The sequence below is a fragment of the Labeo rohita genome, chromosome 13 (genome assembly GCF_022985175.1).
Source record: "Labeo rohita strain BAU-BD-2019 chromosome 13, IGBB_LRoh.1.0, whole genome shotgun sequence".
NCBI classification, from domain to species: domain Eukaryota; kingdom Metazoa; phylum Chordata; class Actinopteri; order Cypriniformes; family Cyprinidae; genus Labeo; species Labeo rohita.
In genome coordinates, this window is record NC_066881.1 from 34,884,141 (window position 1) to 34,902,376 (window position 18,236).

The following is an 18,236-nucleotide window of genomic DNA, read 5'->3' on the forward strand; positions in this document are numbered from 1 at the left end:
CACTTCTTTATGATCATAAATAAAGAACATTTGTTTTGATCATAAACTACAGAAAGAAAGAAAGACCGGGCAACCGAACGAATGACTGACTGAACGAACAGCCAAATGAATGGAATGAACAAACTAACAGCTACTTTGCACTTGTTTATGATCGCAAATAAAGAAAATTGGTTATGATCATAAACTACAGAAAGAAAGAAAAAAAGACCAACCAACCAAACAAAAAACTGACTGATTGAATGAACAACCAAACAAACCAACCAAAAAAATGAATAGCTATTATGTTCTTGTATATGATCGTAAATGAAGAACATTTATTTTGATCATAAACTACAGAAAGGAAGGAAGGAAGGAAGGACAACAGAATGACTGACTGAACGAACAACCAAATGAACCAAACAAACTAAAAGAAAGAAAAAAGAAAGAAAAAAAGACCAACGAAACAAACAACTGACTGACTGAACGAACAACCAAACGAACGGAATGAACAAATGAACAGCTACTTTGCACTTGTTTATGATCGTAAATGAAAAACATTTGCTATGATTATAAAGTACCCAAAGAAAAAGAAAGAAAGAGAGAAAGAAAGACCAAACAAATGACTGACTGAACGAACAGCCAAATGAACCGAACAAACAAACTAACAGCTGGTTTGCAATTGTTTATGATTGTAAATGAAGAACATTTGTTTTGATCATAAACTAAAGAAAGGAAGGAAAGACAACAGAATGATTGACTGAACGGACAGTCAAATGAATCAAACAAACTAAAAGAAAGAAAAAAAGACCAAGCAACCAAACAAGCAACTGAATGATTGAACAAATGACCAAACAAACTAACAAGTGAACAGTTACTTTGCACTTCATGATCACAAATGAAGAACATTTGTTTTGATAATACACTAAAGAAAGAATGGAAAAAAGAAGACCGGCCAACCAAACAAATGACTGACTGAACAAACAGCCAAACGAACGGAATGAACAAATGAACAGCTACTTAGCACTAGTTTATGATCGTAAATGAAGAACATTTGTTATGATCATAAACTAAAGAAAGAATGGAAAAAAGAAGACCGGCCAACCAAACAAATGACTGACTGAACAAACAGCCAAACGAACGGAATGAACAAATGAACAGCTACTTAGCACTAGTTTATGATCGTAAATGAAGAACGTTTGTTATAATCATAAAGTACACAAAGAAAGAAAGAAAGAGAAAGAAAAAAAGAAAGAAAGAAAGAAAGACCGGCCTACGACCAAACAAATTACTGACTGAACGAACAGCCAAACGAATGGAATGAACAAATGAACAGCTACTTAGCACTAGTTTGATCGTAAATGAAGAACATTTGTTATAATCATAAAGTACACAAAGAAAGAAAGAAAGAGAAAGAAAAAAAGAAAGAAAGAAAGAAAGACCGGCCTACGACCAAACAAATTACTGACTGAACGAACAGCTACTTAGCACTAGTTTATGATTGTAAATGAAGAACATTTGTTATGATCATAAACTGCACAAAGAAAAAGAAATAAAAAAAGAAAGAAGGATAGAAAAGAAAGACCAAACAAATGACTGACTGAACGAACAGCCAAACGAACCGAACGAACAAACGAATGGCTGGTTTGCAATTGTTTATGATCGTAAATGAAGAACATTTGTTTTGATCATAAACTACAGAAAGGAAGGAAGGAAGGACAACAGAATGACTGACTGAACGAACAGCCAAATGAACCGAACAAACAAACTAACAGCTGGTTTGCAATTGTTTATGATTGTAAATGAAGAACATTTGTTTTGATCATAAACTAAAGAAAGGAAGGAAAGACAACAGAATGATTGACTGAACGGACAGTCAAATGAATCAAACAAACTAAAAGAAAGAAAAAAAGACCAAGCAACCAAACAAGCAACTGAATGATTGAACAAACGACCAAACAAACTAACAAGTGAACAGTTACTTTGCACTTCATGATCACAAATGAAGAACATTTGTTTTGATAATACACTTAAGGAAGAATGGAAGAAAGAAGACCGGCCAACCAAACAAATGACTGACTGAACAAACAGCCAAATGAACAGAATGAACAAATGAACAGCTACTTAGCACTAGTTTATGATTGTAAATGAAGAACATTTGTTATGATCATAAACTGCACAAAGAAAAAGAAAGAAAGAAAGAAAGAAAGAAAGACCAAACAAATGACTGACTGAACGAACAGCCAAACGAACTGAACGAATGGCTGGTTTGCAATTGTTTATGATCGTAAAAGAAGAACATTTGTTATGATCATAAACTAAAGAAAGAATGGAAAAAAGAAGACCGGCCAACCAAACAAATGACTGACTGAACAAACAGCCAAACGAACGGAATGAACAAATGAACAGCTACTTTGCACTTGTTTATGATCGTAAATGGAAAAAAATTTGCTATGATTATAAAGTACACAAAGAAAAAGAAAGAAAGAGAGAAAGAAAGACCAAACAAATGACTGACTGAACGAACAGCCAAATGAACCGAACAAACAAACTAACAGCTGGTTTGCAATTGTTTATGATCGTAAATGAACAACATTTGTTTTGATCATAAACTAAAGAAAGGAAGGAAAGACAACAGAATGATTGACTGAACGGACGGACAGTCAAATGAATCAAACAAACTAAAAGAAAGAAAAAAAGACCGGGCAACCAAACAAACAACTGATTGATTGAACGAACGACCAAACAAACTAACAAGTGAACAGTTACTTTGCACTTCATGGTCACAAATGAAGAACATTTGTTATGATCATAAACTGCACAAAGAAAAAGAAAAGAAAGGAAAGAAAGAAAGACCAAACAAATGACTGACTGAACGAACAACCTAACGAACCGAACGATCAAACGAATGGCTGGTTTGCAACTGTTTATGACTGTAAATGAAGAACATTTGTTTTGATAATAAACTAAAGAAAGAATGGAAGAAAGAAAGACCGGCCAACCAAACAAATGACTGACTGAACAAACAGCCAAATGAACAGAATGAACAAATGAACAGCTACTTAGCACTAGTTTATGATTGTAAATGAAGAACATTTGTTATGATCATAAACTGCACAAAGAAAAAGAAAGAAAGAAAGAAAGAAAGAAAGAAAGAAAGAAAGACCAAACAAATGACTGACTGAACAAACAGCCAAATGAACAGAATGAACAAATGAACAGCTACTTAGCACTAGTTTATGATTGTAAATGAAGAACATTTGTTATGATCATAAACTGCACAAAGAAAAAGAAAGAAAGAAAGAAAGAAAGAAAGAAAGAAAGAAAGACCAAACAAATGACTGACTGAACGAACAGCCAAACGAACCGAACGAACAAACGAATGGCTGGTTTCCAATTGTTTATGATCGTAAATGAAGAACATTTGTTATGATCATAAACTAAAGAAAGAATGGAAAAAAGAAGACGGGCAACCAAACAAATGACTGACTGAACAAACAGCCAAACGAACGGAATGAACAAATGAACAGCTACTTAGCACTAGTTTATGATCATAAATGAAGAACATTTGTTATAATCATAAAGTACACAAAGAAAGAAAGAAAGAAAGAGAAAGAAAAAAAGAAAGAAAGAAAGACCGGCCTACGACCAAACAAATTACTGACTGAACAAACAGCTACTTAGCACTAGTTTATGATTGTAAATGAAGAACATTTGTTATGATCATAAACTGCACAAAGAAAAAGAAAAGAAAGGAAAGAAAGAAAGACCAAACAAATGACTGACTGAACGAACAACCTAACGAACCGAACGAACAAACGAATGGCTGGTTTGCAATTGTTTATGACTGTAAATGAAGAACATTTGTTTTGATAATAAACTAAAGAAAGAATGGAAGAAAGAAAGACCGGCCAACCAAACAAATGACTGACTGAACAAACAGCCAAATGAACAGAATGAACAAATGAACAGCTACTTAGCACTAGTTTATGATTGTAAATGAAGAACATTTGTTATGATCATAAACTGCACAAAGAAAAAGAAAGAAAGAAAGAAAGAAAGAAAGAAAGACCAAACAAATGACTGACTGAACGAACAGCCAAACGAACCGAACGAACAAACGAATGGCTGGTTTCCAATTGTTTATGATCGTAAATGAAGAACATTTGTTATGATCATAAACTAAAGAAAGAATGGAAAAAAGAAGACGGGCAACCAAACAAATGACTGACTAAACAAACAGCCAAACGAACGGAATGAACAAATGAACAGCTACTTAGCACTAGTTTATGATCGTAAATGAAGAACGTTTGTTATAATCATAAAGTACACAAAGAAAGAAAGAAAGAGAAAGAAAAAAAGAAAGAAAGAAAGACCGGCCTATGACCAAACAAATTACTGACTGAACGAACAGCTACTTAGCACTAGTTTATGATCGTAAATGAAGAACATTTGTTATGATCATAAACTGCACAAAGAAAAAGAAAAGAAAGGAAAGAAAGAAAGACCAAACAAATGACTGACTGAACGAACAACCTAACGAACCGAACGAACAAACGAATGGCTGGTTTGCAATTGTTTATGACTGTAAATGAAGAACATTTGTTATGATCATAAACTACACAAAGAAAGAAAGAGAAAGAAAGAACATGCCCTGCTTTGCAGTCGTTTGTCGATCTGTGCCGATGGAGATGCATAAAGGATTTGTGATGGCGACTAAATTGGACAGGAAAGGTATTGATCAGCCGTATTGATTGATTTTGATATACACATAAAGTGTGGAGATTTTCTGTTCCTCGGATGTTAAATGAGATCCTGAATCTTGTTGATCTATTTTTACAGTGCGGGAGGCCTGTGTATCTCACAACTGCTTTACAAATTACAAGCCATCCATGAAATGAATTTACAGATTCAATCTGCAGCCAGAGCTCACAGCATAATTCACAGTAATCTGACGTGTGGATGATGACAGGGAATCTCTCTGTGTTAATCTAGTCTAGTAAGTGTTTATGTCTTGAATCAATAGTTTAAATTACTGGTGAATTATCCGTCCGTACAGCGGACAGTAATGCATCACCTGTTGATGTTTTAATGCAGGATTTTTCCATCTATCATTATCTTATATGCAATCGCTGCCACTAACTTGACATTTTATACTTTGGTTTCACACTTTTCAGTTCTACAGAGAACCAAATATGAAAATTGACATTAAAGTTTGACATTAAAATGCATTAATGTCCAGAAAACTGCAAACTAATGTTTTAGTTTAACATTGTCTTGTTTGAGTGACAGCTTGAATTATTTTCATGATTTCATGCTCTTAGTAGCTGATAATTCAAAGCATGGAACTGTTTTATGAGTGGCAGCCTTCACTGAGACACAAGAAATCAATAGTTCAACTTTAATTTGTTCCATTGTTAGAGTCATTTGGAAATGTGGAGGAAAAAAATGAAGGAACTCTGAATAGCAGCCTTGATGATTAACCACATAACTGTAATAGTTTATCTAGAATTGGATGATAAGTGGTTGGGTTAGTGAATATAACCTACCACAGAAGGCAATAACATCCATTAACACATCAATATGTTACCGTTACTGTCTGATGTAATATTCACCAGTCATTTAAACTATTGATTTAATAAATATACACTTACTAGACATCCATACGTCACTTCAATTCATGGATGTTTGTAATTTGCAGTTGTGAGATACACAGGCCTTCCGGACTGTAAAAATAGATAAACAAGATTCAGAATCTCACTTAAGTTCAAAATGTTCAAAATTCTTTTGAAATGTTTCTAAAATGTTGAAATGTTCCTTCAACTGGCTTTATTTTTAACCAAAATATAAAGTTATTTGAACATTTATTTTTATTATTCTACAAAAATGTTAAACAGTGTTAGCACATAGTTACTTTAGTTAAACAATGGTAACCACAAATGAATGAATGGTTACTACACTTTTACCATAGTAAAACCATGGTTAATTTTCTTAAGGGATTTGTATTTGTGTATACTTTCTTTCTTATTCTTTGTTTTGTTTTTATTACTGCTTTAATTGTTTTTTTGCCATCTACTGTTTAAAAAAAAATCTGAAGAAATGATTCGTGAACCTGCACCGAAGTCCCGATCTGTATCAAATGATTCGCGATTCACGCGCTAAAGTCACGAATTGAAACAAATGATTCACTGAATCAAATGATTCGCGATCCCGCACCGAAATCCCGATCTGAATCAAATGATTCGCGAACCCGCACCTAAGTCCCGATCTGAAACAAATGATTCGCGATTCACGCGTTGATGTCCCGGGGTGCTTCTCATTTCTTATTTGTGCATCCTCGTTTCCTTTCCTCGCTTCCTTTCCTCGTGTCTTAGCTCCACCTCTTCAGGATGCGAGGGAAGGACACAGGGAAAAGACGCGAGGACGGAGGAATGGAAGCAAGTGAAATGATATATCCTCGCTCCCTTTAGCGTCACTTCAAAGCGTCGTCAAGTAATGATGACTCTACACCGCTGGATTTAGCTTGCATATGGGGATTCTTGAACATTAGAGATAATTATTATTTATATTGTAACCGTTTCAACCTCCACAAAAGACCACATTTGTTCTTATTTTTTTATATTACCAGTTATTATTAACAATGAATTATTCACAGTTATTAAATGTTTTTTATTTGTAGTAGGCTATAGTATGACAGTATGTTTAATTTTGGTGCTTTGATATAATTCTGCAACTGTACTAGAGTTGTGATTTTACATACATTTGTGTCTTGTACATGTAAACAATAATGACAATTATAATAATAATAATTAATAAACTGTGGTGAAAAGTACACATTATACATCGAAATTAAAAGCACTGTCAAAAAATCACCCACAGTCATGCTTAATACTCACATTTATGTGTGTTAGAATTTTCTGCCATGGTTAGCACTTGGAGCAGATGTGAAGGGGGAGGACAATTTATACGTGCGTCACGTTAAGTCGATAAAAGACTTCCGCATAGGATACACCTGTGTATCCTCGCTGATCGCTCCTCATGAAGCCTCCTCCCTCCTCGATCCTCGCCTCCTCGCGGTGCAATTAGAGAATTGAGATGTCCTTCAAGATGGCTGAGCTCGATCGGTTTCCGGGTCATAGGATGGAGGACAGAGGACCGAGGAGACGAGGAGGGATATTGAGAAGCACCCCCGAACTGAAACAAATGATTCACTGAATCAAATGATTCGCGAACCCGCACCGAAATCCCGATCTGAATCAAATGATTCGCGAACCCGCACTGAAGTCCCGAACTGAAACAAATGATTCACTGAATCAAATGATTCGCGAACCCGCACCGAAATCCCGATCTGAATCAAATGATTCGCGATTCACGCGTTGAAGTCCCAAACTGAATCAAATGATTCGCGAACCCGCACCGAAGTCCCAATCTGAAACAAATGATTCGCGATTCACGCGAAAAGGTGCCGAACTGAATCAAATGATTCGCGAACCCGCACCGAAGTCCCGATCTGAATCAAATGATTCGCGATTCACGCGCTGAAATCCCGAACTGATTCGCGAACCGCATTGAAGTCCCGGTCTGAATCAAATTATTCGTGATTCACGCGCTGAAGTCCCGAACTGAATCAAATGATTCGCTAACCCGCACCGAAGTCCCGATCTGTATCAAATGAATCGCGATTCACGCGCTGAAATCCTGATCTGAAACAAATGATTCGCGAACCCGCACCGAAGTCCCGATCTGAAAAAAATGATTCGCGATTCACGGGCTGATCCCGAACAATTGATTCGCGAATTGATTCGCGAACCTGCACCGAAGTCCCGATCTGAAACTGATTCACGATTCACGGGCTAAAGTCCCGAACTGAATTAAATGATTCGTGAAACCGCATCTAAGTCCGATCTGAAACAAATGATTCGTGAACCCGCACCGAAGTCCAGATCTGAAACACATGATTCGCGATTCACGCGAAAGGTCCAGAACTGAATCAAATGATTCACGAACCCGCACCGAAATCCCGATCTGAATCAAATGATTCGCGATTCACGGGTTGAAGTCCCGAACTGAATCAAATGATTCGCGAACCCGCACCGAAGTCCCGATCTGTTTAAAATGACTCGCGATTCATGCGCTGAAGTCCCAAACCGAATCAGATGATTCGCAAACCCGCACCGAAGTCCCGATCTGAAACAAATGATTCGCGATTCACGCGAAAAGGTGCCGAACTAAATCAAATGATTCGCAAACCCGCACCGAAATCCCGATTTGTTTAAAATGACTCGCGATTCACGCACTGAAATCCCGAACTGATTCGCGAACCCACATTGAAGTCCCGGTCTGAATCACACATTACATTACACTTTGAGCATGCGAAATTCCTTCGGATGTTGCAACAGTCCTGATTTGACGTCATGCTATGCAGCATCTTTTTGACATGACAAATAATAATGCATCTATAAAGTGAAAACATAAATCTACTACACTTTCCCGCAGCGCTGCAGTTTTAAATGTATGTTCCTTTCATTCAGCTATGAGCTCATGCTGTGACGTATCGATCTGCTGTTGGTCACACGGTGTCACGTGATGCGAATTTGCAGGTCAGAGTTCGCTATGTTTAAACTTTGAACTTGAACCAAAGAGTATAGAATACTATAATATAAGTTCTTTGCTTGAACGCAGCGAAATGCGAGGTTTGCGTATCCGGTCTGACGCATTGGCATGCATATGAATGTACATGATTCCCTTAATCAGCTTGAAGATAAGGGTTCTTGGTCTGAAAATTGGCGCGCAAGCGCAGAAAGTGACATAGTTCGCGTGTCACAGTAGTAACATCGATTTGTTTTATGTTATTTTATTTATTTTGCGCATTTTTAATTTAAAATTAGATGATTGGTTGTTTGATTAAGATTAATATGTTGTTTATTATTATTATTATTTTATTTATTTATTTAATTTAGGAAAAATACAAAGATAATATTAAGCCACAAATTATATCTAACTAAACCTCTCTGTGCTTGAACCAGGACAGTGAGTGAAATGTTTAATAGTTTATATAGTGAGATTGCTGGAGCTGTGCGCATCAAAACGACTCCTCCTTCAGTTACACACACACACACACACACACACACACAAACACACACACAAATAGTCAGTGAACTCCGTGCGCGTCTCTCGCGGTGTGTTCGTCAGTCTCGCGCTCAGCGCGTGTGGAGAAGCAGCAGCGCCCGTGCGTTTCCTCAAGGAGTGATGTGATTGACTTCTACTCTTCTTTAGGAGGAACCGACACTTCGAGAGGAGACACGACAGACAGTAGGAGAACCGAACCGGACCGAACCGATCTGAACAGTTCCCGTGTGCGCGACACACACGCCGGACGCGGAGCGATGGATTCCTCAGCTCGGCGCTTGCGAGGAAACACAGGTGCGTTTCTGTCACCTGCACAACATTCATTATAGAGAGACGTGCGCGATTTTAGTCCCATGTCTGAAATAATTGCTTTAATTGTTTGTTTGATACTAGAACGAGCGTTATTAAAAGTACTGAGGTGGTAACAGACAGTGATGGCATCGTAATACTGTGATGGTACTGGAATACAATGGTATTTGCATGTTTTTTCAATGTACGTAAAGTAAAACCTTGGTACTATCAGTAGTACCGTGGTACAGCATCCGATAGCCATTGTAGGGCTTGCTGAGGTCGAGATTGCTTTGTATTTATTCTTAGAATAAAGTAGTATAGTTGCACAGTACTTTGATATACCTTTGTTTCCACATGTATGTACAGTGGTATATGCATGGTATTCCAATATGTGACCCTGGACCACAAAATTGAGGTTTGTACGTCATCTGAAAGCTGGAAATAAGCCTTAGGATAGGGCAATTTGACCAAGACGCTGTTTTAAAAATCTGAGGGTGCCAAAAAATCAAAATATTGAGAAAATTGTCTTTTAAAGTTGTCCAAATGTAGTTCTTAGCAATGCATATTGCTAAATTAAATATTAAAAAATAAGTTTTTAGATATTTACGGTAGGAAATGTGCAAAATATCTTCATGGAACATGATCTTTACTTAATATCCTAATGATTTTTGGCGCAAAAGAAAATTGATCATTTTGATTAATTTTTGACACACAATGTTGGCTATTGCTACAAGTATACATGTCCTACTTATGACTGGTTTTGTGGTCCAGATTCACATATATGTTAGGAGATAACATAGTATAAAAAATAAACCTGGTTGTACCATGGTACAGTATACAAAAGCACTGTAATTGTTTTATCTGTTTATTATTTTTTATTAATCTGGTTCATGGTTGTTTAGTATTAAAACAAGAAAGTATTGTAGTAGTACCGTGGTATAGTGATGGTAATACCATGGTACTTTGATGTACGTTTGTGTTTGCATGGCAGTTTAATATTTGTAAGAAAATACCATGGTATTACCAATGGTAGCATGGTACAGTGTCTAAAAACATTGTGAGGTTTGCTGAGGTCATGATTGTTTGTATTGTAGCAGTACTATATGGTACAGTGATGGCAATAATACCATGGTACTTTTTTGCATCTGGTATATATATGCTACTCCGATATATGTAAAGAAATATAGTGGTACTGCCAATAAAACATGGTAGTACCATGGTACAGTATGGGAAAATCATTGTAAATTGCTTTCCTATTGGGGTGATGATTTTTTCTATTGCTGTTTACGAGGTAGTCTAGCAGTACCGTGGTACAGTTATGGTCATACCTTGGTACTTTTTGCATGGTGTTCTAAGGTGCTTAAAATAATACAAGTCCAATAAAACATGGTATAACCATGGTAGCATGTCCAAAACAGCCATAGTCAATTTTTGCTTTCTCATGATGGTTTTACTTGGGCAGTACCGTGGTACAGTGATGGTATTTTGATATATATGATGGTATTGAATGATTGCTATATATACATGCCAGTGTACTCCAAAATATCACAAAAATACATGATAGAGCTGCTCTAAAAAGTAGGGTCTTGCAGTGTTGATTATTAAAAATAATGCAGTAAGTAAGTACAACTTTTAATTTTTTTGTCTTTATCACTTTTGCATTTCTTTGCAGTATAAATAAGCATGTTTGGGAACAAACAATGTCTTCCTTCCCATAAATGAGGATTTCTTCCAATGGGAATTCACATGGATTCATGCATGCACAGTATCAATTGATTAGCCACAAAGACTTTTTGTTTTGTTTGCCTTTGGTAGATGCAGTAGGGCACTTAAGGGATTTCTTATATGCCAGTTCAGCAAGCCCGTGTAAGTGAAGTAAAACACTTCATAAAGTAGGATTCGTATGCTTGAAACTCACGCAAATGATTTGATATCCCAAGATATTGAACCTTCGGTCTGTGGTTTCAAGTGCAAGTTATTTTTAGATGTTTTTTTTTTTTAGCTTAATTCTCTTTATGAATGTCTTTGGAATTCATCAGCATGTAATTGAAACCTGGATTGTTGTGGCGCTCCGTCTCAGTCTGCTATTTAAGGTCTAACAGGAAAGCGTGCACGAGCAGACGCAGTATTCCCGTGTCAATCCCTCACGCTTCTGAGTCCATCCGATAGTTTACTCAAAGCCATTCATCACACAGGTAGAGGCAATACGCACTACATCAATTCTCATTTGCAGGTGCATTCGGTTTAGCCCTGTCTCATTGTTTAAGTCCAACCCGATTAGACGGGCCGAGATGTGACGGGAGCCGTGAAGTTTAACCGTTAGTGGCAAAGGTATTGAGCCTGTTCGACAGCCTATTCGATACTCTTCTTAAGGGACCCCGAGAGTCCTCTCCTGTCCCGTAATCCGCTGTCATTTCATATTGAGCTGTTTTAGAATGGCCGGGTTTGGTTCGAGGCGCTTTGCCACAGGCCAACTGATTCACCTTTAATTAAAAGAACGAGGTGCTGTTTATTTTTGGATTCCCTCCGGCTCGTCTCGGGAAGCCTGGCGGCTCGTGCAATTTTACTGAAGCTGGTTTTCAATTAAGTGCAAATGTTTTAGTTCAGATTGCCTGGGCGATCAGGTGGCAGTAACGCGACTGCAATCGTACGGCTGTCCTGCCTGTGCCACGTGTGATTCGTTTGTAGCCGAAAGCATTGGACTTGATCTGTCTCCAGGGGGAAGCGTTAAACCGAGACGGGCGTCCCAGCGGCACGAGACGTCCACGAGCCGACTAAATGCTTAATGCACGCAGCTGTCGCGAATGCCGTAGGAATGCTTCAGATGTCCAACGCTTTGGCACAAGGAAACCAAACATGGCTGCGCTTCAAAGTCGTGGCTTATCATCATACACAGCTGCTGATTTGACTAAACAAGACTATTGAGAACATAAAGGCTGTGCTTTACAGCACTGGTTGTATCGAGCCATCGCTTGCGTTAGATTTAAAATTTGGCTGGATTATTGCTCGAACAGCAGCAAGGCCAAGAACGTAGTTGTGCGAGCCAAGCGACAGACCGAACGGAGTAAACTTTACTCATTATTTTTATACTTCACAGAGTGCTGAACGCTTCACAGTTTTGTAGGCAATCAAACACCATTCCTCCTGTTTTGTTTACTTGGAGAGAATGAAAGAGTGCCAGCATTGACATCAGGGGAAAATGAATCGCATTTACTTTATTAGATTAAAAGTTTAGAGATTAGAAGCTAATTACCTAATTACAGAATGAAATTTGCTGCGTTTAAAAGAACACACGGCTGTGAATTGAAAACGGCAACAAATGTGTTTCTCTGTAAGACATGATTAGAGAGCAAAATGCATTAATAATACCAGCCCGAACATAAAGATGCAAAGCACAGCGTCCTTGATAAGATCAAATAATAATTCTTGTGAGTTCGTGTTCTGCTCTTTCAGATTCATTCGAATGGAATCGCTTTTATTTTTTTGTTATTTGTTTTATTTCTCCATAATCGGCTCTCATTTTCTCTTCCTTTCCGTCAGAGACGACTCAAGAGCGATATTAATATTTGATGAGATTGTGTTAGTTGAATTAAAGGAGGAAAATTGCTAGCTGAGGGAATGGCACATTGTTAAGCATGTAAATGTATTCTGCTCTTTTTGGGAGAGAAAATCTAGACATCTTTCCCCTCAGGAGGTCCGCGAGCGATCGTGGTAACACGCGCCGTTTTAATGCGTGCCAGATTCAATCTGCAGGCCTTAATGTCTGCTGATAATTAATATTCTCCTGCTGGAGTTGGGACGTACAGACGTACAGTTGTTATAGGAGCAGATTGTGTTCAGAGGGTGTTGGGGAGTTTGCAGTCCAGATGTCTGCGGTTTTGGTAGAAATCTTGCCAGACGTTTGTATTATTTCCACTGCTTTAGCTCGTTTTTGCTTAGAAAATTGGAGCTGAGTTTTACTCTTGGGTGAAGCTCATAATGAAGGGTCGGATTTCAGTTAAAAATCAAAAGAAAACATAGAAAATTATATTTTGCATGAAGAAAATGCATAAATTAAGTACTAACAATACTAAATTCGCCCTTCCACAAATAAAGGCCTTAATAAAATTGGCATTATTTTGCATGCATTGCAAAAAATTAATATCTTCTTTGGTATTTTTATTCAAAATTAGAAAATTATATTTTGCATAAAGAAAATGCATGTACTAAATACTAACATGAAGGGTTTATGTGGGTCTTAAAAAGTTTTAGTTTGACTTTCCACAAATTAAGACCTAAAAAAAGTCTTAAATCAGAGCAGAAGGTCTTGAAATCATAAATTTGTGGCCTTAAATGTTGCATGCATTGCTATATATATATATATATATATATATATATGTATATGTGTGTATAAATATAAATGTATACATATAAATTATACAATCTTCTTTGGTATTTTAATTAAAAAACAAAACAAAACAAAACAAAAAAAACAGAAAAATGATTTAGTATGAAGAAAATGCATAAAAATACTAACAATACTAAATTTGCCCACAAATAAAGGCCTTCATAAAATTGGCATTATTCTGCATGCATTGCAAAAAATTTATATCTTCTTTAGTATGTTTATTCAAAATGAGAGAATTATATTTTGCATGAAGAATATGCATTAATGAAACACTAACATGAAGGGTTTATGTGAGTCATAATTTGACTTTCCACAAATGAAGACCTAAAAAAGTCTTAAATCAGATCAGAAAGTCTTGAAATTATAAAATCATGGCGTTAAATGTTGCATGCATTGCAAAAAATATCTTCTTTGGTATTTTCATTCAAAAAACAGAAAAGAAAAGATTTTGCATGAAGAATGCATAAAAATACTAACTTGATGAATTCAGGGTTTTTGCTGGTCTTAAAATGTCTTAATTCACCTTTCTACAAATTAAGACCTATAAAAGCAAAAAGTCTTCAAATCATAAAATTGTGGCATTAAATGTTGCATGCATTGCAAAAAAAATAATATCTTCCTCCATTTTTATTTGAAAACAAGAAACTATATTTAGCATGAAGAAGATGCTTGTTTGTGCATAAATTAAATAGTAACATGATGGGGTTTCTGCAGATCTTAAAAAGGACCTAAAAAGTCTTAAATAGCCCTTTCACAAAGGCCTGAAAAAGATCTGAAATCACAGAACAAATATCTTCTATTCCTAAAATCATGGCACTAAATGTTGCATGCATTGCAAAAAAGTCATATCTTCCTTATTTTTATTTGAAAACAGGAAATTATATTTTGAATGAAGAAAATGCATAAACCAAATACTAACATGAAGGGTTTTTGTGGGTCTTAAGTCTTAAATTGCTCTTACATAAATGAAGGCCTTACAAAAGGTCAGAGCAGAAAGTCTTGAAATCATTAAATCATTTCATTAAATTGTCCATGCATTGCATAAAAGAAAAAGAAAAAACTTTTTATTTACAATATTTTTATTCAAAAAATAGAAAATATTTTTTTTTGCAAGCTGTTTCATTAATTGTTGAACGCATTGCAAAAATTAAATAACATAACAGGTTTTCTGCAGGTCTTAAAGTCTTAAATTCCCTTTTTTTTTTTTTTGCTGGTCTTAATTCGCCCTTTCACAAATTAAGACATTAAAAGGTTTTAAATCAGAGCAGAAAGTCCTGAATTTATAAAATCATTGCATTAAATTTTGCATGCATTGCAAATAAATAAATAAATTAATTATTTATATAAATAAATACATTTATTGATTTTTAAATAAAAAATATTTATTTTATTTTTTTTATATTCAAAAAACAGAAAATTATTTTTTTACATGAGGAAAATGCTTGTGTGTGGATAACTTTAAAGTATTTTGTGCTTAAAACAAGAACAAATGTCTCAAGAAGATATAAATCTTGTTTTCCCTTTTTGAATTAAGTTGATTTTTCTAAACCCATTAGTAGATATTTATTCTTGTTTTAATCAGGCTTTTCATTTTAAGTCACTTTGGTTTTCAAGTAAATATGTGTTGATTTGAGGATCTTTAGACATTTGCAATTTAGTCATTTCAGTTTATTTCTCAAGTTTTGTTTACTTGGTCTTCTAAAGGTCTTTAAACATTTTAAATATACCATATATTCATCAACCTGCAGAAACCCTGAGATCAGTATTTTATTTTTAAAACAATAAATCATTCTTTTATTTGCATTACAGTAATGAGAGTGATGATAGGAATTGGGGTGAAATATGGCATGAAAATCAAAGAATATCACAATGCATGAAACCCGGCTTAAAATAGGCTTCATTTTCTTTGTGCATATAATATCATTTTGTATATTTTTCTTTTGAGTCGGTTGAAATATGACCTGGATGTGTTTATGACAGGTTTCGCGAGATTCGCCTCATTTAGCTCATTTTGCATCGGAACGAGAGGGACTACACCCTAAATGAATAATACATCAAAATATTCCAGCGCTAAAAGAATGAAATGTTCTCACACCTGGCAGGCTTCTAGAAGGATTCTGCCGAGACGGGCACAGAGCATGGTAATATGCCATGACTAGAGGAGTCATTTGTCATGGGCGCGTGAGCCGCTCGCTGCCGGCGACGTGTAACTCATGCGACGCCCGCAGGCCAGACACGTCAAGGCTCTCAGCTGAGTTTTGTTCTGCGACTTATTGAACTCTCTTTTATATGGTTAATGCTGAACTGGGCAAATACAGATTAGCCCCTGAGGGATGCGCTTTGCTTTTCCTCTCAGATCTAACAGTGCTTAAAGGCAGTCTTTGTCTGCGCCCGGTTCTCTGACTTATGGACCCTTTTAAATCCAAAAGAAGCTTTCGGTCGCAGATGGCATTGAGTTTTGTGCACCTTGCTGTTTTTAAAACAACAAACGCTGCAAGACTGTCAGAGCAATGGTTAATCGTGGTGAATATACACAACGACCAGTGTTATGGAAGTAAATTTTACATTGGACTTCAAGTGTTACCAGACTGGTTGGTTTAAATTTGAAATGGGCTTGACTGTGTTTTTTTTAATAGGATAATTGGTTAACAGACGAAAACCCAATTGTGCATGCACTCCATCCAGTCAGTCATTATGACGCATTACTTGGGTAACAAATTTCCCTTTTATCTGGGTAAACACTCTCCAGATTTGGCTGTGTTGACACCGTTTTTATTGCAATAAGGGATCTGATTTTGAATTTATAACTTTATATTCAAGTAATCATTGTACCAAAGTGGCATAAATGTAAGTATAAAGTGCAGTACAAATTATTATTATTATTGTCATTCATTTTTTGAATATGAAATGTCACATTTTAGCTTGTTATAATATGTGCAATTTATTTTTTTGCAATGCATGCAAAATTTAATGCCAAGATTTTATAAGACCTTTTATTTAAGGTCTTAATTTGGGGAAGAGCAAATTAAGACTTTTGCAATGCATGCAACATTTAATGCAATGATTTTATGAATTCTGCTCTGATTTAAGACTTTTTAAGTCTTAATTTGTGAAAGGGCGAATTAAGATTTTTATGCATTTTCTTCATGCAAAATATATATATATTTTTTTTTTGAACGAGATGCCAAAGAAGATATAATTTTTTTGCAATGCATGCAACATTTAATCCCACGATTTTATGAATTTAAGACTTTTGTGCTCTGATTTAAGACCCTTTTAAGGATTTTTTTTAGGTCTTAATTTGTGGAAAGGCAAATTAAGACTTTTAAGACCCGCATAAACACTTCATGTTGGTATTTAGTTAATGCATTTCCTTCATGCATTAACAAGATATTATTTTTTTCATGCATTTTAAGATTTCATGCATTTTTTTTTTTTTGCATGCAAAATGTGATGCCATGATTTTATGAATTCTGCTCTGATTTAAGACTGAAGTCTTAATTTGTGAAAGGGCAAATTAAAATTATGCATTTTCTTGATGCAAAATAATTTTTTTTTTCTGTTTTTTTTTTTTTTTTTGCTTTTTTAGGTCTTAATTTGTGGAAAGGCCAATTAGGACTTTTTAAGACCCACTTAAACACTTCATGTTAGTATTTAGTTAATGCATTTTCTTCATGCATTAACAAGATTTCATGCTGCTTTTTTTTTTTTTTTTTTTTTTTTTTTTTTTTTTTTGCAATGCATGCAAAATTTAATGCCATGATTTTATGAATTCTGCTCTGATTTAAGACTTTTTAAGGTCTTAATTTGTGAAAGTGTGAATTAAAATTATGCATTTTCTTCATGCTATTTTTTTTCTTCTGTTTTTTGAATGAAAATATACCAAAGAAGATATTACTTTTTTGCAGTGCATGCAACATTTAATGCCACGATTTTATGAATTCGAAACTTTTGTGCTCTGAATTAAGACCTTTTTAAGGCCTTAATTTGCAAAAGGGAAATTTAAGACCTATTAAGACCTGCGGAAATCCCATCATGTTAGTATTTAATTTATGCACAGGATTTTCTTCATGCAGCGTCTAATTTCCTGTTTTTAAATAAAAATAAGGAAAATATTATGGTAACACTTTATTTTGAAAGTCCACTTTAGACATTCTACTAACAGTAAGCGACTTTGCAACTGCATGTCAACTAGTTATTAGAGTATAAGTAGATTGACTGCTTAATATCTTCTAAGACTCTTCTAAACTTTGCAGGTATGTCAACTTATTCTACTAACACTAAACTTCACCTAACAGTCTGCTCTGAGAGTTAGTAGACATGTAGTTGCAAAGTTACTTATTGTTAGTAGAATGTCTTAAGTGGACTATCAAAACAGGTCTTTTTTTTAGGTCTTAATTTGCGTAAAGGAGAATGAAGAAGGAGAATGACTTTTTAAGACCCGCAAAAACCC

General features: G+C 35.5%; 1 protein-coding gene across 2 annotated transcripts in view; it reads left to right on the forward strand.

The window, feature by feature from the left end:
* Positions 1–9,159: 9,159 nt before the first annotated feature.
* Positions 9,160–18,236, forward strand: part of hs3st1l1 (heparan sulfate (glucosamine) 3-O-sulfotransferase 1-like1) — a 76,480-nt gene continuing 67,403 nt past the window's right edge. For both annotated transcript variants that reach the window (XR_007829017.1, XM_051126802.1), the window contains exon 1: positions 9,160–9,399. The gene's annotated coding sequence lies outside the window, so the exon portion shown is untranslated. The remainder of the gene's footprint in view (positions 9,400–18,236) is intronic.